This window comes from Zingiber officinale, chromosome 10A (genome assembly GCF_018446385.1).
Source record: "Zingiber officinale cultivar Zhangliang chromosome 10A, Zo_v1.1, whole genome shotgun sequence".
NCBI classification, from domain to species: domain Eukaryota; kingdom Viridiplantae; phylum Streptophyta; class Magnoliopsida; order Zingiberales; family Zingiberaceae; genus Zingiber; species Zingiber officinale.
The window spans coordinates 33913523-33940658 of record NC_056004.1 but is presented as its reverse complement, the minus strand read 5'-3'; the positions used below and the strand labels follow the sequence as shown (position 1 = coordinate 33940658).

Genomic DNA, 27136 nt, shown 5'->3' with positions numbered 1-27136 from the left:
AATCACCTTGAAGGGTGAAGCTAGTCTTACAAGGAGGTGGATTGGTTGAGTGCATTTATTCCCTATGCCTTTATGTGGATTGAATGGTGATGTGCTTCTATGTTGTATGACCAAGGGGCGTTGGTGATAGGCTGCACTGCTAACGGACTTCATGGAGACCATAACTATTAGATTACTAGAGGTATAGATAAAAGTTCCTTACCGGTTGACTTCTACAGGAGGAAACCAGCAACTTCCTACAAATGCATGATAATTGGGGATAAGAATTGGTAGATCACCTTACATTGATAAATATCACAATGAAACCAGACTCCTAGAACTCTCACAAACACCAAGTTCTTACATTTTCTTTTCTATTTCTATTTCTAGTTGCTACTCAATACATTCACTTCCTTTGTCGATTGTTTAGCTAATTCGTTGTGAGACATCTCTAGTGCTTATAACCAATCCCTGTGGATTAGATATCTTTTTATTACTTACAATGAAATCGTGCACTTGCGGTTGCATTAACAAGTTTTTGGCACCCTTGCCGGGGATTGCGTCTATAATATTAGAGATAATCATTTGAGTTAGACTAGACTTTTCTTTTCTTTTCTATTACCTAGTTGTAACAAGTCTTATAAATTCTATTTTCACAATCCTACCTTTTATTTCTGTTTACTTTTCTTGCAATTTAACTTGTTGTAATCCAAATTCTGCATTTTATATTTTCAGCATTTTGACCTAGTTTGTTTTTCAAGTAAAAAGAATTTATTTTAAAAAAAAAACTTAAGATCTTGTTCTTGTATGCGTAGATCTAATCAAGAAGGACAAGAATGCTCTAATATCAAACAAACCATTGAAAGATTATGCAGCACCCTATACTAGAGGGCTTCATTCTAGTATCACAAGACCATCTATTGAAGCCAACAATTTTGAGATCAAGCCTGCAATAATCACTATGGTGCAACAAAATCAATTTGAAGGCGAACCACACGAAGATCCTAATCAACATCTTGAAATTTTCTATGAAATTTGCAGCACAATGAAGATGAACGGTGTTCCATCCGAGTAGTGAGATTATTATTATTTGGGTTTTCTTTAAGAGATAGAGCAAAACAATGGTTGAATTCTTTACCAACTAACAACATAACCACTTTAGAACAATGTGAGCAAAAGTTCCTTGATAAATTCTATCCTCCAAGTAAGACCGTTCATATGAGAAATCTAATTGCAAGCTTCAGACAATCAGATTCAGAATCTTTATTTGAAACATGGGATAAATACAACAATATGCTAAGAAAATGCCCACATCATAGATTAGAAAACTGGTTGGTTCTACATATTTTTTATAATGACATCAACTATCATACAAAGGTGTCTCTAGATTCTGCAACTGGAGGGGCACTTATAAATAAAAGTTTAGATGAGGTCGAGGATATAATTCAGAGTGTAGCGTAAAACCATCATCAATGGGCAACAGAAAGAAGTGGAGGCTATTCTGATGCACCTCCAGCTAAAGCATTAGGAAAATTTGATGTAGATGCAATTACTTTGATGTCTTCAAAACTAGATGCTCTCACTAAAAAGCTGAAAAACATGGGTACAAATTCTAGCACGGTAAATGCCATAATAGGTGTTTGTGAAACTTGTGGAAGCTCAGATCATTCTCAAGACTCATGTCCTTTAGGAGCTATTTCTGCACAAATTAATCAAATAGAGCAGTGTGATGCTATCATGAGTTACAATTAGAAATAGAATAATCCATACTCCAATACATACAACCCTGGTTGGAAGAATCATCCAAACTTCTCTTATAGAAATAATCAAGAACAAGGATCGTCCACGGGGTTAGCCCAAGCTATCAGCCTAGACAGCAAGGCTATCAACAACAATCTTCTCAAGGCTATCAATTTTCTAAATTAGAGAAAATGATTGAAGAAGTTATTTCCAATTAAAATGAAATGAAGCAAGAGATCAAGCTACTCACTCAGAGAATAGATAATTCAGAGAAACACTAGAAAATACAAGATAGTCAAATTACTCAGATAGCTTCCTCATCTTCAAGAGCACCAAGACAATTTCTAGGAAAACCTTATGTCAACCCAATGGAACACTGTAACAGAATTGAATTTAGAGTGGACGGACCTTGGGAGATCCTCAAGTGACTGCTCCAAAAGAGATGAAAAGTCAAGAAGAGCTCTCTCCTCCAACACTTGAACCAATTCAGATTAAAGATGAAGAGGAGAGTACCAAGAAGGTTGAAGAGACTCTTCCACTTTACCATCAAAGTCAAGTAATCCCTTTTCCTTAAAGATTAATCATGATGAAGAAAGATGAAGAGCTCGGCAGATTTTTGGATAAAGTTAAAGATATTTGTATTGAGCTACCTTTGATTGATGTGATTCAACAAATGCCAAAGTTTTTCAATTTTCTAAAAGACATTATGCCCAACAAAAGAAGAAAAGGGGATATCGAGACCGTAGCTCTTACCGAGGAATACAACACTTTATTTGGGAAGAATATTTCCCTGAACCTCCAAGATCCAGGAAACTTTTATATACCTTGCACTATAGGAACTGAATTTATAGAAAAAGCTTTTTGTGATTTGGGGGCTAGTGTTAGCCTCATTCCATACTCAATTTGTAATAAGCTAGGGCTTAAAAACTTTAAACTTACACCATGACACTACAATTAGCTGATCATTCTTGCAGGTACCCTATGAGTATTGTGGAAGATGTGCCGATAGAAGTTGGTGGGAGCATTATTCCCACAAATTTTGTGGTATTTGACATGGAAGAAGACCCAAAAATTCCAATCATACTGGGAAGACCCTTCCTTGTAACAACTGGAGCAATAATTAATGTGAAAAACCATAAACTTTCATTGGTAATCGGTAGGGAAAGGTTGGAATATGACCTATCTAATTCTTCTAACCATGTCTCTTCATTTCTGGTGTGTGTTTGCAGTGGGTGCAGTGGGGTAGATGCTTGCAAATTTGAGGATTGGAATTTCCATCCTCATGGGAGGTCATCGGATGAAGAACCTGATCTGGCAAGCATTGGGAGAAGGCCTCCCAATAAAAGTGAAAATACATCTACCCTCCGAGGGCAAGAATGATGGAAGAATGAACCCACTCAACCTTAGAAGAGAAATCCGTATCTCTTTGGGTATAGCCATGAAAATGGAGATGGGGTCGAGCTAATGACCTTAAACAAGAGTTTCTTGGGAGGCAACCCAAGGGTTCTTTTATTAGATTCAATTTGAGTTTTCTTTTTCAGTAGTTAGTGTTTCTAATTCGTTATTTTCAGGTTGAATGTAGCTTCCATGAGCTGGCCATGATTATTTCATGAGCATGGAGGCATTGGAGAAGTCAGGAAGGAGGAAGTGTAGTATTCTTTGGTTTTAACAAAGCCCGATAGTGTACCATACACAGCCGTGTGACAATTACAGGGGTGGAGGAGCACAAAGTTGTGTGACCCATGTGAGTTCATATAAAGAAGGAGGTCAAGGTAGTACGACTTCGCACGATCGTGTGAGAACTCCAGAGATGAAGATGAAGAAGGTCGTGTGCGCCACACGGGTGTGCGAGACCAGCAGAGAGGGAAAAGAATACAACCGTGTGACAGACACGGCCATGTGAATAAAGTTGAGGAGCGTGTGGTGCCCGTGCCATTTGGCACAACCGTGTAGATCTGGTCATGGGGAGGACAGATTAGGCCATGTCGATCTACGATCGACATGGCCGTGGGAAGCACTTTTTCTTGGTCGTGTCTATAAGACACAGCCATGTCAAGGCCGTGTCGACCACACCCCCAATCAAAATTTCCTCTTCTCTAACTTCTCTCATCTTCATCTTCTCCTCTTTGCTTCTCAAATCTAGATCCCCCACTCATTCTTCTTCATAAATAGGATCTAGATCTAGATCTAGAACTGAATAGAAATTCTTCTCCTCCACCTTCAAGATCTAAAATCCCCCTAAATAAGATCTTCATTTTCGGATTTACCATCTTAAGATCTCACTTCTCTAACCAAACACTCTTCCCTACTTTAAACTTGACATCATGTCTAACATTTTGAAGAAGCTTCGAAAAGGAAGTGGTAGTTCAAGCCGAGAAAAGGAACCATCAAAGGAGAAGGGAAAGGAGAAAGTTGAAAGGGAAAAGGCATGCGGAGAGCACGCGACGAATGTAATGATAATGAATTTAATATTCCTTTTAGAAATGAAGATCATAAAGCTAGATTTAATATTCTTTCCACAAGGAAGGTTGTGTGCACACGATACATGGACCCAACTATTTAAAACATTTTAGGAATTAGAGATGATGTGGATTGGATGATTAGTTCTCTAGATTGGGATGATATCATGTACACACATCTTCCTACATACCCCCAAATTATATTTGAATTTTTGAGTTCATTAGATGTCCACTATGCTAATGAAGATGATTATATTAGCAAGATTACTTTTAGATTAATGAATCAAGAATTTCAGTGGACATTTAGTAATTTCAATAGTTGTTTTGGTTTGTCTGTTGGCAACTCTCGTAGGTTTGACCCTAGATTTAATTGGAATAGTTTTTAGAATCAAATCATCAGATTGGAGCATCCTTATGAACCTTCTAGAGATAAAGCTTCCCATATGCAAAACTCCATCTTTAGATACTTATATAAAGTTATGAGTAAAACTATTTTTGGGAGAGGGAAAGCGATAGAATTGTTAGGAAAGTGGAAATTTATGCTCTATGGGATATGTTATATAAGGTTGACTTTGATTCTGATTTCCATTTTTTGCAAAACCTAGTGAGAGCCGGGAAAGTATCCTCAGGATCGATTGTATTTGGAGGATTGATTACCCAAATAGCTATAAATTTGGGTTGTGATTTAGATGAGTTAGAAATCGTTCATGGCAATGACATGATCGATATCGATACATGTCTTTCTATGAAAATGATTTGTCAGGATGAGAATGGTTTTGCCTTTCCTAAGAAGGATGTGTTTCCACTACCACTTCCTTATCCCGAGCGAACCTTTGTTTGCAACTCTGCTAATTGGGTGATCACTGATGACGATCCCAAGAATGTCCCTTCCTTGTCTGGAGACACCGAGCCCCACTGTGAGCCCTTGACATCTGGACACCCGCAGTCATCCGGACATTCGGAACCTTCTAGGCACTCTTTCGCCTATGGTACGGGTCACTCTAGATTTGATTTATCTGACTTTCATGCCTCTCTAGACTTGTTGCATGAGAAGCAAGAGGCCCATCGAGTAATGTTGGAGGGCCGCTTCAGCTTATCCGATGACCAGTATAGAGAGGTGCAAGATCATTTTCAGTTCACGAGGAACTTTCAAGGTCAGGTGGCTAAATTTGTCCAGGATTATGATATGGATCAACCTAGAATGAGAGAGTTCATGGAGGGCATGAACGTTATGCGTCAACAAGTTGATGCCCTCTATGAGTATCATAGGATCTTGAGCGAGACTCCTGGTTTTTTGAGCGTTCCTGTTGGTCGACCATGTAGACCTCTATTTCCCCGACCTCTGTTTACTCGTCCTCCTCCACCACCTCCACCATATTGATTTCATCGAGATGATGAAAAGTTTAAGTCTGGGAGGTGTTTGCAACTTGAAAGTTTCTGTATTTTCATTTCAAATTTCTGCATTTTCTTTTACATTTTCAGTCTTGCATTTTTCTTTGCTTTGCTTGCTATATTTGTTTTTGATTGTCACTTGACTATCCTTTGAAACATTTTGGCACACTGAGAACATCATTCTTTTCTACTGCTAACTTGTTTAAGAGCAAAAATGTTAGCACATTTATATCTTGATTCAGGATGTTATTGGTATAATGCTAGTATGTCTAGTGCACCTCTTTTCTCGATCTTAAGTAGCATGATATGAGCAAAGTATCGTACGGAGACAAATTTGAGTTTTGGCTTAACCTTAGGGATCTTACTTTCACTTTACTTGAACTTGAATATTTGATATCATTGAAATAGTCATGATTCATCTTATTTGTTTAGTACTTAGTTCCTATGGTGATTTCTCAACCCATAGTTTGGTTACTGGATGATGCTCGAATCATGTAAGCTCATTTAGAAAAATTGAAATATCCCAACATATGTACTTATGTGCATTTGTGTTTAAGTATTGCACCTTGCAATCACTAAAAAAAATTGAATAAGAGATATAAAAAAAAGTTGTCGTGAGTGGAAACTAGCAAGTTACCCCTTTGAGACTGAGTTAGGTTACTGAGGAAATGATTGCTAGGCTTCTCTTGATGTCGAGCACGCCTTTGAGACCTTGGGTGGATTGAGAAACATAAACCAAGTGTGTGGCAGGTAAGTGCTTATCACCGGGAAGATTAGGAACTCGATTGGATGACGACTTGACTAAGACAAAGATTGAAAATTGAAGAGTTTGGGTCACTTATTGCACTATGCACAGGAGACTTATGCTTAGGCCATACTTGAATTATTTCCACGATCATGCTCATCAATGAAACTTGTAGATAGGGTTAGGAAAGTGCACTAGGGATTATAATACATTATAGAACATATGAGTTTAGATTGCGGCAGTTTGCTTGATGACAAGCAAAAGTTTAAGTTTGGAGGTGTAATGTGCGTGATTATATACACTTGTTTAGCATGTTTTAACGCATATTTACATATTTTACGCATGCTTTGTCTATACACTTTTATACTTTTTGACTTACTTTCAACATAAATACTTTTCTTTGTTCGGAGATCTGCTCTTGTGTATTTTTTATCTTCAGGAGTCAAATTTGGAGAAGAAATGATGTTCGTGGCTGATCTAGGCAACAAGCAAAGGAGGACAACATTGGCCATGTAAGCCACACGGCTATGTCAAAGGAGCAGGGAGGAAAATGACCTTGGCCGTGTAGAGTAGACATGTCATGTAGCTTCACTAGAGGAGGAGAATGACACAGTCGTGTGGATTGGCACGACCATGTCATCCCAGAAAGCACAACCAGAACCTGGCCGTGTAGATCTACACGGCCCAAGCAACTTATCCACATGGCCATGCAACATTTCCAGAGAAGATGCAAGCCTCGGCCGTGTGTGCCACATGGTCGTGTGAGGATTCTAGAGGCAAAGATTGGGACGACCATGTGAGCCAGCCAGAGGTAAAGAGCTACACGGCCGTGTGAAGCTCACACGACCGTGTGACCTTGTGTTATGCAACCGTAAGTGCACGATTTCATCGTTAGTAATAAAAAAGATATCGTATACACAGGGGTTGGTTATAACCACTAAAGATATCTCAAAGTGAATTACCTAAACAATCAACTAGGAATTACACGTACTAAAAAGCAACTAGAAAATAGAAATAGAAAAGTAATGCAGAAACTAGGTTTTATGAAAGTTCTAAGAGATTTGGTTTCTTTGTGATACTTATCAATGTAATATGATTTACCAAATTATATCCTCAATTGTCATGCATTTGTAAGAAATCGTCGGTTATCTCCTGCAAAAAACACCGGCAAGGGACTTATATCTACACCTTAATCAATTAAATAGTCATGATCCCTATGAAGTCCGTTAGCGGGGTAACCCTGCCACGGCGCCCCTCGGTCATACAACATAGAAACACATCACTAATCAATTCACATCAACATATAGGGAACAACTCATCTATCTATCCCACTTCTTTGTAGATTCTTGCTTCACCTTTCAAGGTGATCCCCAAGATGTCCGTTAACAGGGCAGCCCTGTCACGACGCCCCTCTGTCATACAATCTAAAGAATTCCTCTACAAGATCCATAAGTAATACAAACATCCAATCAAGAATGATAATTAGATCTAAACACAACAATCCATACAAGATTGAATTGATACAAAACATAACAACACCATTGAAACAAGAAGTTGGCAAATCCTTGAAATCTTACATCAATTCACATCACAAATACTCCCTCCATCCTAGAACAAGAAGATCTACTCCATGAAACAAAGGAAAAAATTCAAAGATAAGAAGATCGTAAACATTTCGATCCAAATCAAGAAGATAGAAAATAAATGCTTATCTAGAGACGACGAGTAATTTTCGGAACCAATCCTTGCTACCGGAGTTGAATCGGGAATGGAAACGTCTTTAGATCACCGAATCAACACCCAAAAGATGGAGAAAAGCCTTCAAATTAGATCTCCCCAAGGGGAGAGTCTCCCTCTTTAAGAGAGGAAGAAACCCTTTATATAGAGCAAGGAATTTGGGTGCCACACGGGTTGTGTCACGGTCGTGTGAACCTCACACGGCCTCGGCTGCTTAGCTCTCGACCAAAGTCACACGGCCGTGTGAGATTCACACGGTCATGCCATGCTTCGCCTCTGGACGGATCATATGTTCATGTGGCACACACGACCGTGCCAATCTTGGCCTCTGGAAATGTTGCACGGCTGTGTGGCACACATGGCCTGGCAATGCTTGACCTCTGGAAAGGTTGCACGGCTGTGTGGCACACACGGCCTGGGAATGCTTGGCCTTTGGAAAGGTTGCACGGTCGTGTAGATCTGCACGGCCGTGTTCTGATTCTGCTTCAACAGTGATACGACCATGTGAAACCACATGGCCATGTCAGCCCCCTCTTCCGCTGATGCTGCACACCCTATCTGCTCCACATGACCAAGATCATTTTCTTTCCTGTTCCTTTGGCATGGTCGTGTGGCACACATGGCTGACACTAACTTCCTTCGTTTGTTGATTATATTCTCCATGAACATCATTTCCTCTCCAAATTTGACTCCTGTAGACAGAAAATATACAAGAGCAGATCTCCAAAGAAAGAAGAGTAAGTATGCTAAAAGTAAAGCAAGGAGTATGAAAATGCATAAATAAAGCATGCATAAAATATAGGAATGTGCATTAAAACATTCTAAACAAGTGTATAAAACCTACGCACATCACACCCCCAGACTTAAACTTTTGCTTGTCCTCAAGCAAAATGTCGTAATCAAAACTCACATGCTCAATAATGCGTCATAATCCCTAATGCACTTTCCTTACTCTATCTATAAGTTTCATTAATACTCATGATCATAGAAATAACTCAAGTATGGCTTATGCATAAGTCGCTTTGTGTGCAGTGTAAATAAGTGACCCAAACACTTCAAGTTTTAATCTTCGTCCTAGTCAAGTACTCATCCAATTGAGTTCCTAATGTTTTCAGTGATAGGCACTTACCTACGATACACTTGGTTCATATTTCTCAATCAACCTAGTGTCTCAAAGGCGTGCTCGATATCAAGAGAAGCATAGCAGTCATTTCCCCAATAACCTAACTCGGTCTCAAAGAGATAACTTGCTAGTTTTCACTCACGACAACTATTTTTTATATCCCTTATTCATCATCATCATCATTTTTTTTTCATTTCATTTTTTTCTAAGTGATTGCAAGGTGCAATACTTAAACACAAATATTCAAAAGCACAAATAGGGGATATTTTAATTTTTCCAAATGAGCATACATGATTCGAGCCTCATCCAATAACCAAAATGAAGTTTGAGAAATCACCATGGAAAGCAAGTACTAAACAAATATGATAAATCATGACTATTTCAATGATATCAACTATTCAAGCTCAAGTAAAGTGAAAGTAAGATCCTTAAGGTTAAGCCAAAACTCAAACTTATCTCCATACAATACTTAGTTCACATCATGCAACTTAAGATAGAGAAAAGAGGTACACTAAACATACTAGCATCATTTATAACATCATGAATCAAGATATAAATGTGCTAACTATTTTACTTTTAGACAAGTAAGCATATAAGTGAGGATTGATGTTCTCAATATGAATGCCACAAAACACTTCAAAAAACAATCAAATGAAAGTCAAAAAACAAACCAAACAATCATAACAAAAGTAAGACAAAAATAAACAAAATGCATAAAATTGAAAATGTAAAAATTCCCCCCCCCCCAGACTTAAACTTTTCATCGTCTCGATGAAATCCATATGGTAATGGAGGAGGAGGTGGAGGTCCACGTGGACGACCGATAGGAAAACCCGGAGTCTCACTCAAGAACTTATGATATTCATAGAGGGCATTAACTTGTTGACTAGTAATACTCATACCCTGTATGAATTCTCTCATCCTAACTTGATCAATATCACAGTCCTGAACAAACTCGACCACTTGACCTTAAAAATTTATCGTAAACTAAAAATGATCTTGCACCTCTCTAAACTGATCATCTGATAAAGAAAAATGACCCTCCAACATCACACGTTAGGCCTACTGCTTCTCATGAAGCGAGTCTAGAGATGCTTAAAAATCAGAAAAATCAAATATGGAATGGCCCATACCATAGGCGAAAGAATGCCTAGCATGTTTTGGATGTCCAGAAGTTTGTGGGTGTCCAGATGATGAGGGCTCAAGGTGGGGCTCAGTGTCTCCAAATAAAGAAGGAACATTCTCAGGATCTACATCAGTGATCACCCAATTAACAAGGTTGTGAATAGAAGTCCGCTCGGGATAAGGAAGAGGTAGTGGAAAACCATTCCTCCTAGGAAAAGAAAAACCATTCTCATCTTGGCAAATCATTTTCATAACAAGACATGCATCAATATCGATCATGTTATTTCCATGAATGATCTCTAGCTCATCTAGATCACAGCCTAAATTTATAGCTACTTGAGTAATCAAACCACTAAAAATAATCAATCCCGAGGATGCCTTCCCAACTCTCATGAAGGTTGGCAAAAATGAAAACCAGAATCAAAATCAACCTTATGTAACATAGCCCACAAAGCATAAAATTTCACTTTCCTAACAACTCCATCGCTTTCCCCTCTACCAAAAATAGTTTTACTCATAACTCGATGTAAGTACCTAAAGATGGAGTTTTGCATATGGGAAGCTTTATCTCTAGAGAGCTCATAAGATTGATCCAAACCAGTAATCAAATTCCAAAAATTATTTCAATTGAATCTAGAGTCACACCTACGAGAGCTACCGGTAGACAACCCAAAATAATTATTGAAATCACTAAACATCCACTGAAATTCTTGATTCATTAATCTAAAAGTTATTTTTGCCAATGTAATCATCTTCATTAGCAAAGTGAACATCTGATGAACTCAAAAACTTAAGTATAATATGAGGATATGTAGGTAAATGTGTGTACATGATATCATTCCAATCAAGGGAACCAATCATCCAATCAACATCATCTCTAATCCCTAAATTATTTAAAACAGTTGGATCCATGTACCGTGTGCACACAATCTTTCTATTGACAAGAATATCAAATCTGGATTTATTATCTTCATTTCTAAAAATGATATTGAATTCATCGTCGTTACCTTCATCACGTGAAATCCTCTTTCCTTTGCCCTTGGTGGCCTTTTCCTTTCCCTTTTCCTTTGTTGGCTCCCTTCATCCGCTTGATCCACCACTTCCCTTACAAAGTTTCTTCAAAAGATTAGACATATTATCAAGTTCAAATAGGGAAAGGTGTTGTTTTGTTGGAAAAGCGTGATCTTGGAAGAATAGATCTTGAAAAGTAAGATAATTGGAAAAAGAAGTTATATATCTTGAAAATAGGAGAGGAGAATTATTGTTATGATCTAGATCCTAATGAAGTTTATGGAGAAAAATGAGTTTGAGATCTAGATCTGAGAGGTTGAGAAGAAAGGTTGAAGATGAGAAGAGTTTGGGAGAAAGAAGTAGCTTGGGCATGTGGCCGACACGGCCTAGGCACGACCGTATCTTATAGACACGACCAAGGCTGAGTTGCTCCGCATGGCCGTGTAGATCTACACGACCCAAGGTTTCTCTTTCTCTGACATGTCCACACGGTCGTGTCAATTGACACAGGCAGTGCAGCTTTCCTCTAGGGTATACTCACACGACCGTGTGTGGTATACAGCCGAGCAATTTTTCTTCTTTGGAATCTTCACACGGTCGTGTCTGGTACATGGCCGAGCACATCTCCTCCTTGGGTAAGTTCACACGGCCAATGTGAGTCACACGGCCGAAAACTCCTCCTCCTCTGTAAACTTAACACGTCCGAGCTCTGTTTATCTCAACATTGATGATTTTCCTCCTTTCCAACTTCTCCAATGCTTCGATGCCCATGAAGAAATCATGGCCAACTCATAGAAGCGAAACACAACCTGAAAACAAAAAATAACAACAAATTTAAAAGCACTAATCAATGAAAAAAACAATTATAAATTGAATCTAATCTAAATGAACCCTTGGGTTGCCTCCCAAGAAGCACTTGTTTAAGGTCATTAGCTCGACCGGTCTCCTTAATCTTCTTCTCTTTTTCTTTCCCTCGAAGGGTAGATATACTTTTCATTTTTGATGGGAGGCCTTCTCCCAATGCTTGCCGGATCGTGTCCTTCATCCGGCGGCCTCCCATGAGGATGGAAATTCCAATCCTCTAATTTGTAAGTATCCACCCCACTGTAAACACTCACTAAAAGAGAAGAGACATGGTTAGAAGAATTTGATAAATCATATTCCAACCTTTCCTTACCAATTACCAATGCAAGTTTATGATTTTTAACAACAATTATAGCTCCAGCCATAGCAAGGAAGGGTCTTCCTATCAAAATTTTTGGGTCTTCTTCCATGTCAAGTACCACAAAATCTATGGGAATAATGATCCCACCAACTTCTACTGGCACATCCTCTATAATACCCATAGGGTACCTGCAAGAATGATCAACTAATTGTAGTGCCATGGTATTAAGTTTAAAGTTTTTGAGACCTAACTTATTACAAATTGAATACAGAATGAGGCTAACACTCGCCCCTAAATCCCAAAAATCTTTTTCTATATATTCAGCTCCTATAGCGCAGGGTATATAAAAACTTCCTGGATCTTTGAGCTTCGGGGAAGTGTTCTTCTCAAATAAAGCGCTACATTCCTCGATAAGTGTTATGGTCTCAATGTCTTCTTTCCTCCTCTTGTTGGACATGATGTCCTTCAGGAATTTGGCAAACTTTGGCATTTGCTGAATGAAATCAATTAGAGGAGCCTCGACACAAATATCTTTAACTTTGTCTAGAAATCTACCAAATTATTCATCCTTTTTCAGCATGACTAATCTTTGAGGAAAAGGAACTACTTGACTTTGTGGGTTAAGTGAAAGAGTCTCTTCAACCTTATTGGTACTCTCCTCTTCATCTTGAATCTGAATTGGTTCAAGTGTTGGAGGAGAGAGCTCTTCTTTAATTTTCATGCCTTTTAAAGCAGTCACTTGAGGATCACTCAAGGTTCATCCGCTCCTAAGTTCTATTATGTTACAGTGTTCCATGGGGTTAACATCAAACTTTCCTAGGACCTATCCTGACACTCTTGAAGATGATGAAGCTACCTGGGCATTTGGCTATCTTAAATTTTCTGGTGCTTTTCTGAATTATCAATTCTTTGAGTTAGCACCTTTAATTCTTGCTTCATTTCATTTTGACTCAAGATGAGCTCTTCAATCATTTTCTCCAATCTAGAAATTTGATTGCTCTGAGAAGGTTGTTGTTTAAAATTTTGTTGCTCAGGCTGAAAACTTGGTCTAGCCCTATAGATGGTCCTTGTTCTTGATTATTTCTATAAGAGAAATTTGGATGATTCTTCCACCCAGGGTTGTATGTGTTTGAATATGGATTGTTCTGTCTCTTATTGTAACTAACGATGGCATCACACTGCTCAAGTTGATTAATTTGTGCAGAAATAGCTCCTAAAGGACATGAGTCTTGATCATAATCAGAACTTCCACATGTTTCACAACAACATACTATGGCATTGACTGTGCTAGTATTTGTTCCCATATTTTCCAGCTTCTTTGTAAGAGCATCTAGTTTTACAGACATCATAGTAATTGCATCCACATCAAATTTTCCTAATGCTTTAGTTGGGTTTGAAAAGGAATAGCCTCCACTTCTTTCTGTGGCCCACTGATGATGGTTTTGTGCTACACTTTCAATAATATCTTCGGCTTCATCCAAACTTTTATTCATAAGTGCCCCTCCAACAGCAGAATCTAAGGACACCTTAGTATGATAATTGATGTCATTATAAAATGTATGCAACACTAGCCACTTCTCCAATCCATGAGGTGGGCATTGTCTGAGCATGTTATTGTATCTATCTCATGCTTCAAATAAAGATTCTGAGTCTGACTGTCTGAAACTTACAATAAGATTTCTCATATGAGCAGTCTTACTTGGAGGATAGAATTTATCAAGGAATTATTGCTCACACTGTTTCCAAGTGGTAATGCTATTTGTTGGTAGAGAATTTAGCCATTGTTTGGCTCTATCTCTTAAAGAAAATCCAAACAATAAAAATCTCATGGCTTCAGATGGAACACCATTCCTCTTCATAGTTCCACAGATTTCATAAAAAACTTCTAAGTGTTGATTAGGATCTTCATGTGGTCCACCCCAAATTGATTCTGTTGGACCATACTGATTATCGCAGACTTGATCCCAAAATTATTAACTTCAACAGAGGGGCTTGTGATGCTAGAACGAAATCCGCTGGCATAAGGTGCAGCGTAATCTTTAAGTGGTTTGTTTACCATATTTGAATGTACTTGTTCTTCTGAATGTCTTTGCGAGATTTTCCTTTTATGAAAAGTTCTATCAATTTCGGGATCAGAAGGTAGTAGATCACCTACAAAGTTAAATCTTCGCATACAAGAACAAGATTGCAGAATTTGATTCACAAACAAAAAGAATAAAGAATGCAAAGAGAAATTGCAGAAAAAAATTACAAAACTAGTTACAAGTTAGATGTGAGAAAAGCAAAGAAAAGTTTAGTCTAACTCAAATGATAATCTCTAATTTTATCAACGCAGTCCCCGACAACGGCGCCAAAAACTTGTTACGCAACCATAAGTGCACGATTTCGTCATCAGTAATAAAAAGATATCGTATCTATAGGGGCTGATTATAACCACTAAAGATATCTCAAAGCAAATTAGCTAAACAATCAACTAGGAATTACACGTACTAAGAAGCAACTAGAAAATAGAAATATAAAAGTAATGCAGAAACTAAGTTTTATGAAAGTTTTAGGAGATTTGGTTTCTTTGTGATACTTATCAATGTAATATGATTTACTAAATTATATCCTCAATTGTCATGCATTTGTAAGAAATCATCGGTTATCTCCTACAGAAAACACTGGCAAGGGACTTATATCTACACCTTAAGCAATTAAATAGTCATGATCCCTATGAAGTCTGTTAGCGGGGCAGCCCTGTCACAATGCCCCTCGGTCATATAACATAGAAACACATCACTAATCAATTCACATCAAGATATAAGGAACAACTCATCTATCTATCCCACTTATTTGTAGATTCTTGCTTCACCATTCAAGGTGATCCCCAAGATGTCCATTAATGGGGCAACCCTGTCACAACACCCCTAGGTCATACAATCTAAAGAATTCCTCTATAAGATCCACAAGTAATATAAACATCCAATCAAGAATAGTAATTAGATCCAAACACAACAATTCATACAAGATTGAATTGATACAAAACATAACAACATCATTGAAATAAGAAGTTGGCAAATCCTTGAAATCTTACATCAATTCACATCACAAATACTCCCTCCATCCTAGAACAAGAAGATCTACTCCATAAAACAAAGGAAAAGATCTGAAGACATGAAGATCGTAAACATTTCGATCCAAATCAAGAAGATAGAAAAGAAATGCTTATCTAGAGACGACGAGTAATCTTCGGAACCAATCCTTGCTACCAGAGTCGAATCGAGAATGGAAACGTCTTTAGATCACCGATCTCACCCATAGAAAGTATGATCCTTTAGATCTAGGTATTAAGCATCTCACAAACATACTAGGTCAATCTTGATTGTATATTCAAAAACTTAGAATGGTGTGAGATGCATAGGCCTATTGCTTGGACTTCAAATGCTTATATCAGTGCATCAACACAAGTCTGGGTGAAAAATAACAAAATTATTGTGATCAGACTAAGTAATATATTTTAATCAAATATTAATTGGATACATTTACTTAACTTGACTAACCAAGTAAACACTACTATCTTCTGATAGTTAGTTAGTAATTAACGGTTAAACATTTAAGGCTGAATTTTTAGATGAATATTTTTTAAAAATATATCAGGTTCAAAAGAGGATATTTGAAAATGATTTTTAAAATAATTTATTTTCTTTTCTAATACTTGCAAAAATCACTTTCAAAATCACTTTCAAAATATTTTGAAAAATACTTTTAAAAATTTATTTCAAATACTTGCTTTATAAAAATTCTTGTTTTGTTTTAACATGTGTTTTTCCACTTTGAAAAATCTATTTTTGAAAATACTTCCAAAACTATTCTACTTGGACAAATTCTTTGCAAACCTTTTTACAAGGAGGTTTGAACAATTGACACTTTAAGAAGTACTTTTCAAACAGTCTATCTATTTAACAAAATTTTTGAAATCTATTCTTTTCAAAATTTATTTTTTACAAAATGATTTGTTTTGCAAATTTAATTTTTCAAAAAGTTGAAAATCTTTTGAAAAATCAAAATATTTCAATTGAAATAATTTGAAAAATACTTTGACAGATGTTTTTCAAATGCTTTAAAAAGTTTTTGAAAATCATAGAAAACTCTTGCACAAATTTATCCTTTCAAACTTATTTTTCTTAGCAAAATTTCTCTGAAAACATTTTAAATTGTTTTACAATATTCATGCAACTTTTGTTAAAGTGTTTTGTAAAATGATTTCTAAACGTCTTTCATAGTTTAAACTTTACAAAATGATTTGTTTTAGAAATTTTTAACATTTTAAAATCCTTTTGAAAAGTTTAAAAATTTGTTTAAGGATTATATTAACTCCTCCCTCCCATAAAACCTATACTTTTTTATGAATAATAAGTGAGTTAAGTTAGGTGTTATCGTAATCTAATATATTTACCAAGTGTGCAGAGTTGACTAAGTTGACGGGTCAAGAGGATCTGATACCAGGCAGGAAGTCCAATCAGGATGTGCAATTCCCGATTGACAAAATCCATATGTGGAATTCTGGTAGGAGGAATTCTAGATATACGATTTTGATAGGAGATCGGGATGTTCGTGTTAGAGTGTATACTAAAAGTCTAGCTTTTTATATACATATTTATTTTGAAATAAGAATCACATTGGTCAAATGTCTACATTTATATGCTAAGTGTAGTTGTTGATTTAATTTATATTGAAGATAACATGATGTGTGGTGTCACACAGAAGATCATGTTATCAGTTCCTTATAAATTATAAATAGTTGCTCACAACCAAAATGGAATGGGACAAACCATTGGAATGGTTGTAGTGTAATTTGGTATTAGTTTATCTTGACTATAAAATTACACTAGTACACTTTGAGTGTATTGAGCAGGACCATTTGAGGTAGTTCTTTTTATACTGACTATAAAAAAATAGGACCTCTGTTATTATGAAAGTGTGTACTCTTAATCATGATATAATAACCAACACATATACTTAATATTTACTTCTTTAATTTATCAAAGGGTGAGATTTAGTTCGTTAAATCAATAGGCTCGATAAGTTGGGAAATGATATTATTTATATGGTGTGTTGTTGATTATAGAATGAAACTGTGTCCTAGTAATCTAGGTTGATGATGCCCCCTTGAGGAGCTCATAAAGATTGACATGTAAACCCTGCAGGTGGACTTAGTCTGATATGACAATAAGGTTGAGTGGTACTACTCTTGGAGCTAAGATATTAATTAAGTGAGTTGTCAGTAACTCATTTAATTAGTGGACATTCGATATCTTAAACACAGAGAGACTAACACACTCATGATAAGAAGGAATCCATATTGTAATATGGGGTTGGTGCGGTAGCGCAATAATAACTCTTTAGTGGTATGAGTTATTATTGATGACTTTGAGTTCGGTGTTCGGGGCGAACACGGGAAGCTTAAGCTAATCAGGAGACCAAAACCAATTTCTCCTCTCAGTCCCTATTGTAGCCTCTTATTTATAAAGTCTTATATCTATCCAAAGCCCATCTTCTTAACCAAGGTTAGGGGACGGCCACATCCTTGCTTGGAGCCCAAGCAAGGGGCCGGCCATGCCAAGCTTGGAGCTCAAGTTAGGGCCGACCAAGCCTTGCTTGGTGCCCAAGCAAGGGGCCGACCATATAAGAAAAGGAAATAAAAGGGAGTTTTTATTTTGTTAAAAACTTTCCTTTTATGATGTTTTCCACATGGTCTTAAAAGAGAGTTTGAAATTTTAAAATCTTTCCTTTTATAGCTTTCTACAAAGGATTAAAAGAGAGATATGAAATCTTTCCTTATTTGTAGTTATCTATAATGTTTAAAAGAAAGATTTTAATTTTTGATAAAACTTTCCTTTTTTATAACCATTATATAAAAGGAGTTTTATTTTAAAACTTTTCTTTTATAGATATCCACAAAAGGATTTAAAAGAGAAGATTTTAATTTTATAAAACATGCCTTTTATAACTATCCACAAAAGGGATTTTAAAAGAGAGATTTTAATTTTTGTTTAAAATCTTTCCTTGTTTGGCATGAGGTGGACGACCATGTAACGGAATAAAAGGAAATTTTAATTTTTTTTAAAAAACTTTCATTTTTTAGATTCACCAAGGATTATAAAAGAGAGGGAGAGGGTGCCTCATAGAGAACAACCTAAGCCTTTCATCCACTCTATTGTGGCTGAAATTCTCTTCTCTTCCTTGGTGGCTGGCCCTCTTCTTTCTCTCTTCTCCTTTTGTTTTCTCTGTTGGAGGCCGACAGCATCAAGCTTGGTCTTCTCTTGGTGGTTGGTTGCTTGAAGGAGAAGAAGAAGAGAAGGAAGCTCTCTTATCTAGCATCCCTTGGAGGTTAGTTGGTGGTCGAAACTTGGAAGCAAAGGAAGAATCTTGGGTGGATTTTATCTTGGAAGATCATCGCCCCCACGACGTCCAAGAGAAGGAGAGGAATACAACAGAAGATCAAGAGGTCTATAAGCTACAAAAGGTATAACTAGTAATTAGTTTCTGCATCATAACTAGTTCATCTTTTGTATAAATCTTGAAAAACCAAACACAAGAGGTTATCGGTTTTAGGTTATCATTTTTTGTTATCGATTTTATTATTCAATTTTATGTTTCGATATTATGCTTCTATTGAGGCCTATATAGTTAAACCTAGTTTACTGTATGAAGTTAAATATTCATTTTCTTTGAAAGGCTTTGTCTAGGAAGTGGTGGATGATCCTATACCCAAGAAGGCCTAGTGCCTCGCCATGTTTAACCTGGAAGCCGATCTTTGAAATAGATATTTGATTAACTTCTGTAATATGGTTTAACTTAGGAAGATCACATCGGTTAAACTTGGAGTAAAAATGTTAAGTATTGTTTTCGATCCAAATTTAACTTCTGAAGAACAATTTAGATTAATAATGTTAAGCATCGTTTGCAATCCAAATTTAACTTCAGTAGAGCACATGGGTAGCTAGGATAGTTCTATACTTGTTCAAATTTTTGTACAAGGAAACTAGAACGGTATTCCGAGTAGCAACCAACAATTGGTATCAGAGCGAGGTTTTATGCCTCTATGTGTTTGGTTTTCAGTTTAATAGTAGGATATGCAAATAGACTAACTCTGTGGTTGCAGGCATTCTAGATCCAACTATTATGGCCCTATTGTGTTTTGTGTGTGATTGGACCCTCGGGCATGTCGAGAGTATTTTATGTGTGTGCATGATTGTAATTATTAAATACAGCAGGAGCTGTATTAGTTATTAGGATTTTACATTCTATCGATCTAGATTACATGTACATTCCTTCATGGAATATAGGATCGATAAATGTAAAATTTTATTTTTATCACGAATCGTATCCTTGCGAGGTGTGGTGCTATTTGAGGACCAGAGGCACAGCGGAAAAAAGGAAGAAAGATAGACTCGATGACAAAACCCATTGGTGGTGGCTAGGGTTGGCGACACACGGAGGATAGCTATGGATGAGGCTATAATAATTGGAAAATTAATTTTCATATTTATTGCCTTTTATGCTGTGATGTGCCGTGTTTGTATGCTTGTGTGCATATTAAAATTCCTCTTCTCTAAATAACTAAGTGGGAGAGGAATTTTATTTAAATTCCACGGTCTCCATTACTAGTTTGTAAGTGATGCATTCAAACTTACGTGTTGGCTCTGAGTGTCTTCCTCCACAATGGATGAGTTTGTTTGCGGATCACTAGATCAAACATCCTTACTGGATGGTTATAGGAAATTATTTAAGAGCATGTGATCTTCTCCAACTAAAGGGCAACAATCCTATTTAATGGACTAAGTATCAAGTAATGGTATACACTTAGACACATTTAATAGTATCCTCCCCATCGGAATCATTGCTATTATTTGTATGACCGAAGAAAAATCATTTTTATATTTATCATAAAGTTAGGTTGACAAGATAATAAAATTAATGGGTAGAACTGCTCTTACAAATGTTTGAATTTGTATACGTCCACACTAACGTGACATACAAAATTCACGGTGTTTGAGGTAATTTTATCTGTCATAAAGTGACTAGATAATAAAATTAATGGGTAAAACCCCCTCTTACAAATGTTTGAATATGTATATGTCCACACTAACGTGGCATACAAAATTCACGGTGTTTGAGGTAATTTTATTTGTCATAAAGTTAGGTTGACAAAATAATTAATGTAACGACCCAAATTTCCTCATTTTGAGTCTCGGAAATAATTCAAAAATATTTAGAAATACCTTTAAAATATTCTAGAGATTTTTAGAGTATTTTTATGCAATTTTTGGAGTTCGTTTAGTATTTTTACCAAACAAAAGAAGTTTTAAAAAAAAAAAGTAAAGTGTTAAGGTTGGGTTTTGAACCCTAAACCCTAGACCGAACTAGACCTTAACCAAGGTCAGCCAACCAACTGAGCTAAGCAAGTTTTGTTATAATATAAGGGAATTAAATGTAGTTAAGTAGTTGTAAGAAATGAAATTAAAATTCCGTTTCAAAAACAAAGGAAAGAGTCGAGGGCGGCTCGAACCCGAGACCTTCGGGAATCCTCTTTCCAGCGGACCAAGCGCGCCAGCGGGTATTTCGTAAACAGATTCATAACGAATTGGTCTTAAGTTGTAGTTATAAAAGGACAAGTTAAGGAGAGGGTTAAGTTATATTCTTTTCTCTCCCGTGACCTAATTCCTTCGACCTTCCCTCTCTCGCGCGACAAAAGCGGCCCAAGCTCGATTCTTCAGCGGCGGCCGGCGAGGGGCGAACTCCGGAAGTTCTTCGTCGATCCGAGGTCGCTCGTCAAGAAGGAAGCCGTGAGCGAGGAAGAGGCCCCGATTTCAAGTTCACCCGAACCCTAGAAGCACTAGAAGGTTCCTCCTTCGGCTGTGAATCAAGGAAACGAAGGTAAGTTGCTACTCACCTGCAGTAGGATAGCTCCGAGATTTGTTTTCTTGTTGCCGAGATTTAAGGATTTTGGTTTTATGCTATCGCCGTGAGTTAGGTTTCTGAGAGTAGTTTTCGGACTTGTTCTTCTTGATTCCGAATCATGCTGTAAAGATTATGCTTGTTCTTCTTGATTGTTGAAGCATGCTGTAAGGAGTTTTGTCTTTGAAGATTTCTGCCGTGAGTGTTCTATAGGTTATCGCTTGATTGCTAATTGAAAGTTAGAATGTTGGAGCTATGTAGCCCTATCTTTGCATAATTCAGTTTTAAGGTTGTGCTGGATTCTTGCTTGGTTGCTACCGTGAATAACAAAGAAAGGAAGTAATTAGTATAGTTAAGCATGTGATTAGATGGTTCCTTCTGTTAGATTTGCAGGTTTTGTTTAGCTTATGTAGCCTTGTATTGATCCAGATTAATGTGGCTGGTAAGGTTCAGATTTGTGCTTACTATGCTATCATGTTCTAGTCACGATAAATGTTGTGTGTGTTTCCAACTATGTTATTGTTTAGAGAAGTTTCTATATTAGTATGAACAGCTTCATTTGAAGCTCAGAGCAGTCCTCTTTGGAGCTGCTGTGCAGTACAGGGTTGCCTAGAGTTTCTGTAGATTTATTGAAGTGCCGGTAGTAAAGCATGCTTAAAGGTTTCCCTTACTCTATAAAAACATAAGCTGAGAATAAGTTTTGTGTATAGGTCTTTATGTTAAAGTATTACAGCAAGTTTAACTTGGCATAGATAAGGCATGTGGGTTAGATTCTTTAGCCTTATGATTTAGCATGTTGTTGGACTTTCCCATTTGTTATCAGTTAAGCATGTGTAGTTTCTTTATTATTAGAATAACATGAGCAAATTTTCTAGATTCCTTGCTATTAGAATAACATGAGCAACTATACATATATGTTATTTATTTCAAGCATTCAGAATTAAGTTTCTTGTTACCTCAATATGCATGAACGGTTTTGTTTATAAGCATGCGGAGTTTATTACGCATTAGTATGCAGATTTTGTTAAGCTTAGTATAGTGCAGATTTTTCTTGAGTATCATAGTACAAATTTTGGTTAATAATTATAGTTTTAGAATTTGTTTAAGCATACATATTTAAGTTTAATTACTACTTCAATATGTATGATTATGTGTTACATAGTTAGTTTCAAGAAAAGTATAAGAAAGATAAAGAAAAGTATAAGAAAGATAAAGAAGAGAAAGAAAAGGCCGAGGCCTTAAGTAGATCCCAAAGTCGAGACTTTAGGGATTTTTGGCACACAAGGTGCCTATTAAAATGCCAAAGCATTTAAAGAAGAAGTAATTAAGATTATAAATATTTTACTTTTAAGAAGAGGCTAGTACCCGCACTACAACAAAATCGCTCATAGACATCGGTTTTCCACCGGTGTCTATTTGATTTTCGACCGATGTCTATGAAGCCGATGTTAAAAGTCTATCATTTTAGACATCGGGTTAAAACCGGTGTAGTATCACTTAACGACACCGGTCTTCGAATCGGTTATTAACCGGTGTAGTATCACTTAACGACACCGTTTCATCAACGGTGTAAAACCGATGTAATATTGTATGTTAATAACACCAGTTTTGGCAGCGGTAAATGACCGATGTAATATTACTTTATAACACCGGTTTTACATCAGTGGAAAACTGATGTAATATGTATATTTTTTAACAGCACAGATTTGATTTTAAAACCGACAATAACAAAAAAAAATACACAAATATTCACAAATTATACAAATATTCTTCATTCAATAATATCCATAAAATACACAAATATTCACAAATTATATAAATAATCTTCTTACAACAATATCCATAAAATACCTAAACATTCTTTTTACATCAAAAGCTAGCTAATAGATATCAAAATCAAAGTATAACATTCTGTTAACACATCAAGGTACAATTGTCTCAAATGTAATCTTGCATGCATTCAGCCCACTCGAACCGCACTTCATCAATTTCAACTCTGGAGTACTTGAGATTTGTAAACTGTAAAAACACATAAATAATATATTAGTAAATCAAGACCAAAAATCATAGTTGAAAAAGTAGTAAGAGCACCAGGTAACAAGATGACTAATTTGAATGCTTAAAAAGAGACCTATTCATCATTTATCTCAACCACATCAATGCTTACTTCAATGCTTGCAATAAGGATCTTCAGTGATTCACAAGGTATCAGAAAGTTGAATTTGCAGTTACAAATGAAGTAAAAGAATCATATTCAGCTGTCAAAAGATAACTAGGTCCATGCTCTTAGAGAGAACCATACAAAACAAAATGAAAGGTTTTGAACATAAAAAAAAAAATGTTAGTCATGCCAAGACTGAGATCACTCATCTATCTATCATTTCAACCTAATAAATTAGTTACTTTGGTTTTACAAAGTCTCCCAATTGTGTAGGAAGATCACAGAAGAATATTCCTGATAAAAGTTAACTTTCTTTAGTAGAAACAACCAATAGCGCTATAACAAATCCAGGAACAGCAACCAACCATTAGTCACTAATATATGAAGAGATTGCAAATGGAAGTGAACTTAAAGAAACAAAAAGAGCAAATAAAAATCAACTAGACAGCAATGGATCCAACATAAAAAATTGTGCAAAAACTAATAAATAATAATAAGGGTTACAAATCACTCCTACACAATCAGCACTACACTTGCTTCCAACTAAGAGAGCCTATAATTAAACAATCAAAAGTGTACCAATAATTCTCCTTTCTGATAAATAGCTGTAATAATAAATCAAAAGCATAGCATGTTGTGCTCATATAGCTAACAATAAAAGTGAAACAAAAAAATATAGCTCTTGGGAATTAACTAACACGTATGGTAAACATGACCACCAAATCAAAGATGAAGTGTGTGAAAAATACCTTTGGTTTCTCTTCCTCCTTTGGTTTCAGTAGCTCTTCCTTTGAAATAGCTTTCCCTGCAGAAAATAATTCAATCACTCAGCAGTCAGAAACATGCAAATATAAAACTACAAAACCGGTAGAATCTGGGCTTCCAAATGTACATGAAAAAATTTCAAATTAAATGCTGTGTCAGAGAACTCAAACCTTTTGCATCACGATATACTGGTTCTGCACTTTTACCACTCAAACTAGGATCCAAGGATGCAAATCTGGGACAAAAAAACAAAGAATCACCTCCCGGACAACTTTCCTGTCAAGAAAAATACCCAAACACATATCAGACAAAGTGAAGCTCTGACTCACCTCCCGGACATGATGAAGTCCCTTCTCCAGCAACAGGGAGATGATGATGATGGCCAACTCAAAAATCGAGCAATCGACCTGCCTATCCGTGAGCTACGCCATAGGACTCAAAAATCGGCCCGGCGTCGAAGATAGAACCCTCAAACGCCATGCCTTTCTTAGGGTTAAATCGGCCGCCCATGTTCCTCGAGAGCAACAAGAAATGGAAATTCAAGCTAACATCTTTGCTTTTGGAGTAGTTTTACTGGAAATAATCAGTGGAAGACCTCCATATTGCAAGGAAAGAGGGTGTCTGATAAATTGGGTAAGATGCATATTTGAAAATATTTGATACTCAAAAACAGCATCAGCTTCTTGTAACAGATACTGAGGGCATAAACCCAAATTTGTTCTTATTTCCTACAAACTTCCGATAATCATTTGTTCCATGTAGTTTAGAAGCTTAATTCTCAACAAGCCCTCTAATCAGTTCATACAATAGTCAGGGTAAGTTAAAGGTTGTATTACCTCTATTTAGCTACCTTATCACATCCCAACTGAGGAAACCATAGCCTCGCTGCAAATCACAAGTTTCTTTCAACATTATCTTCCCTTTGGAGATTCATTAGTTGGAAAAGACATAACATTGTTTGCCCTTTGGGTTCGCTAGTCTCAAGATATATCCTTCTTGATCCAACAGTTTGTGATTCATATTAGTAGATTCATGCTATATATCCACGGCTCATTGTTCTTCTATGTTATACAGGCCACAAAGTATCTTCAAAACCCAGAAGAGATAAGTAAACTAGTAGACCCTGAACTGAAAAACACAAAGTCAGAAGACCTCGCGGGTTACAGTTAGCCATGTGCATGAAGATGGGGGTCTAAAAGTGTATATCTGGTTAAGTAGGGTCATACTTGATGGTAGATGTACAAAAAAAAATTGGTTCTCAAAATTCAGAAAATACACTTAAACAATAAAAAAAAAACTTAGTTTAGAGTCACAAAATGAACCTTTTGCTATGAAACAGGAGCCCAACATTTAAACAATCAAAATAAGGATTAGTATTGATTACCCATTTATCTTAATAGGTTAGGTTAAATTCGAGTATCAATCCTTTAATCCTAAGGTTACCATTTAAGATAGCTTATCCAGCCACTCTACTCACTGCATCTCCTAATCTCTAATTCCTTTCTTCTTAGGCAATCATTTAGTCTCCAACTAGTATATGGTTTGTAACAAAAGCATAGCATTCGGTTTGTATAAAAAAAATCATTGTAACAAAAGCATAGCATCCGATTTGTATCAAAAAATCATAGCAAGCACGAGTTTGTAAATCACGAATAAGTATTGGCAACATAATAGGCAATGAATGAGCCATATTGGAATTCAAGCAGGACAAATTGAACTTGAGATTAAGTATTGCATAAAGAAAGAATTGGATTTACCATATCCTTCCATAGAGATAATTTGTAAATCACCACCAAAATAGAGAGCATAGAGACGACTAATTGGAAGCCCATAACCATAACCAGCCATAATTACTCCATCTGAGCTTCCTTCATCGTTTTCCTCGAGTGGATTTTTAGCAGTGCTATAGAGATATGTGAAAATCTTTGGAAGACCACTTCTTGGTATGCCACCCCCTTCATCTGATATCTGAAATAATTGATAGCATATCAAGATCAGTATTCCAAAGCTAGAAAAACTAGATGATTGATCATGAGGCCCGTCGGCTCCGAACCGCCATTTTCGAAAGACGACTTCTTCGGCTTAGGCCTGTCAGAGACGGAGAGGGCGCCCAAGGAACAGAGGTGCTTGGTCTTGAGAATGGAGGTAGGGCTCATGGAGGACTCGTGGTCTGAGAATCCCTTGCAGGAGAAGCTCCTGAAGAGCCTCGGAGAAGGGAAGAGGGACAAAGGCGAGGGCTTGCTTTGGATGCTTCCGCCATTAACAGAAAAAGAAGAGGAAGATTGCTTCTCAGACATCAAGCTTCCTTGTTTCCTAGCAACTGGCCTCGATTTCTTCCTCAGCATAATAATCTCTTGTTCCTGAAACAGAAACAAGACCAGAAAAATCATGCAAGAAACCGAAACGGAAATGATTCTTCTGCCCTTTTTATACAAGAACCTAAAATAAATAGAAAAATATCCAAAAACAGAAAGATTGTTCCAGACCTGGCCGTCCTCAGTTCGTCAGCGAACACCTCCAACGCAGAACCAGCAAGAACCCTAAAAATCCGATCTTGAAGTAGGAAAACACACACACACACACAAAGGACGAGCCTTTGCTGCAAGAAGGAGCTACAGAGCCGGTCGCTCTTCTTAAAAACAGGTAGGGGAGCGCGGCGGTGAGGTGCGACTCGGGATCACGCAGCCATGACACAACAAAGAAGAAGAGGAGAAGAGAAGAGAAAAGGCTTGAGGATTGCAACAATGACCATTTCTGGCAACATCAGACTACTTTTATAGCTTTTTGTTTT

At 36.8% G+C, this 27136-nt stretch overlaps 2 long non-coding RNA genes and 2 other non-coding genes across 4 annotated transcripts; 2 read left to right on the top strand and 2 right to left on the bottom strand.

Annotated features, from left to right (window-relative positions):
* Positions 1 to 1194: 1194 nt before the first annotated feature.
* LOC122028403 lies at positions 1195 to 1301 on the bottom strand. The gene has a single exon (XR_006124792.1). It is a non-coding gene; the product is annotated as a small nucleolar RNA R71 (small nucleolar RNA).
* A 12756-nt stretch (positions 1302 to 14057) lies between these two features.
* Positions 14058 to 14164, top strand: LOC122028422. Its single transcript, XR_006124803.1, has one exon. It is a non-coding gene; the product is annotated as a small nucleolar RNA R71 (small nucleolar RNA).
* Positions 14165 to 23383: 9219 nt separating this feature from the next.
* On the bottom strand, positions 23384 to 24603 carry LOC122028137. Its single transcript, XR_006124651.1, has 3 exons — positions 24516 to 24603; positions 24330 to 24385; positions 23384 to 23438 (listed from the first exon to the last, which is right to left on the bottom strand). It is a non-coding gene; the product is annotated as an uncharacterized LOC122028137 (long non-coding RNA).
* Positions 24604 to 24853: 250 nt separating this feature from the next.
* Positions 24854 to 25466, top strand: LOC122027898. The gene is made up of 2 exons (XR_006124562.1): positions 24854 to 24978; positions 25420 to 25466. It is a non-coding gene; the product is annotated as an uncharacterized LOC122027898 (long non-coding RNA).
* The last annotated feature ends 1670 nt before the right edge of the window (positions 25467 to 27136 follow it).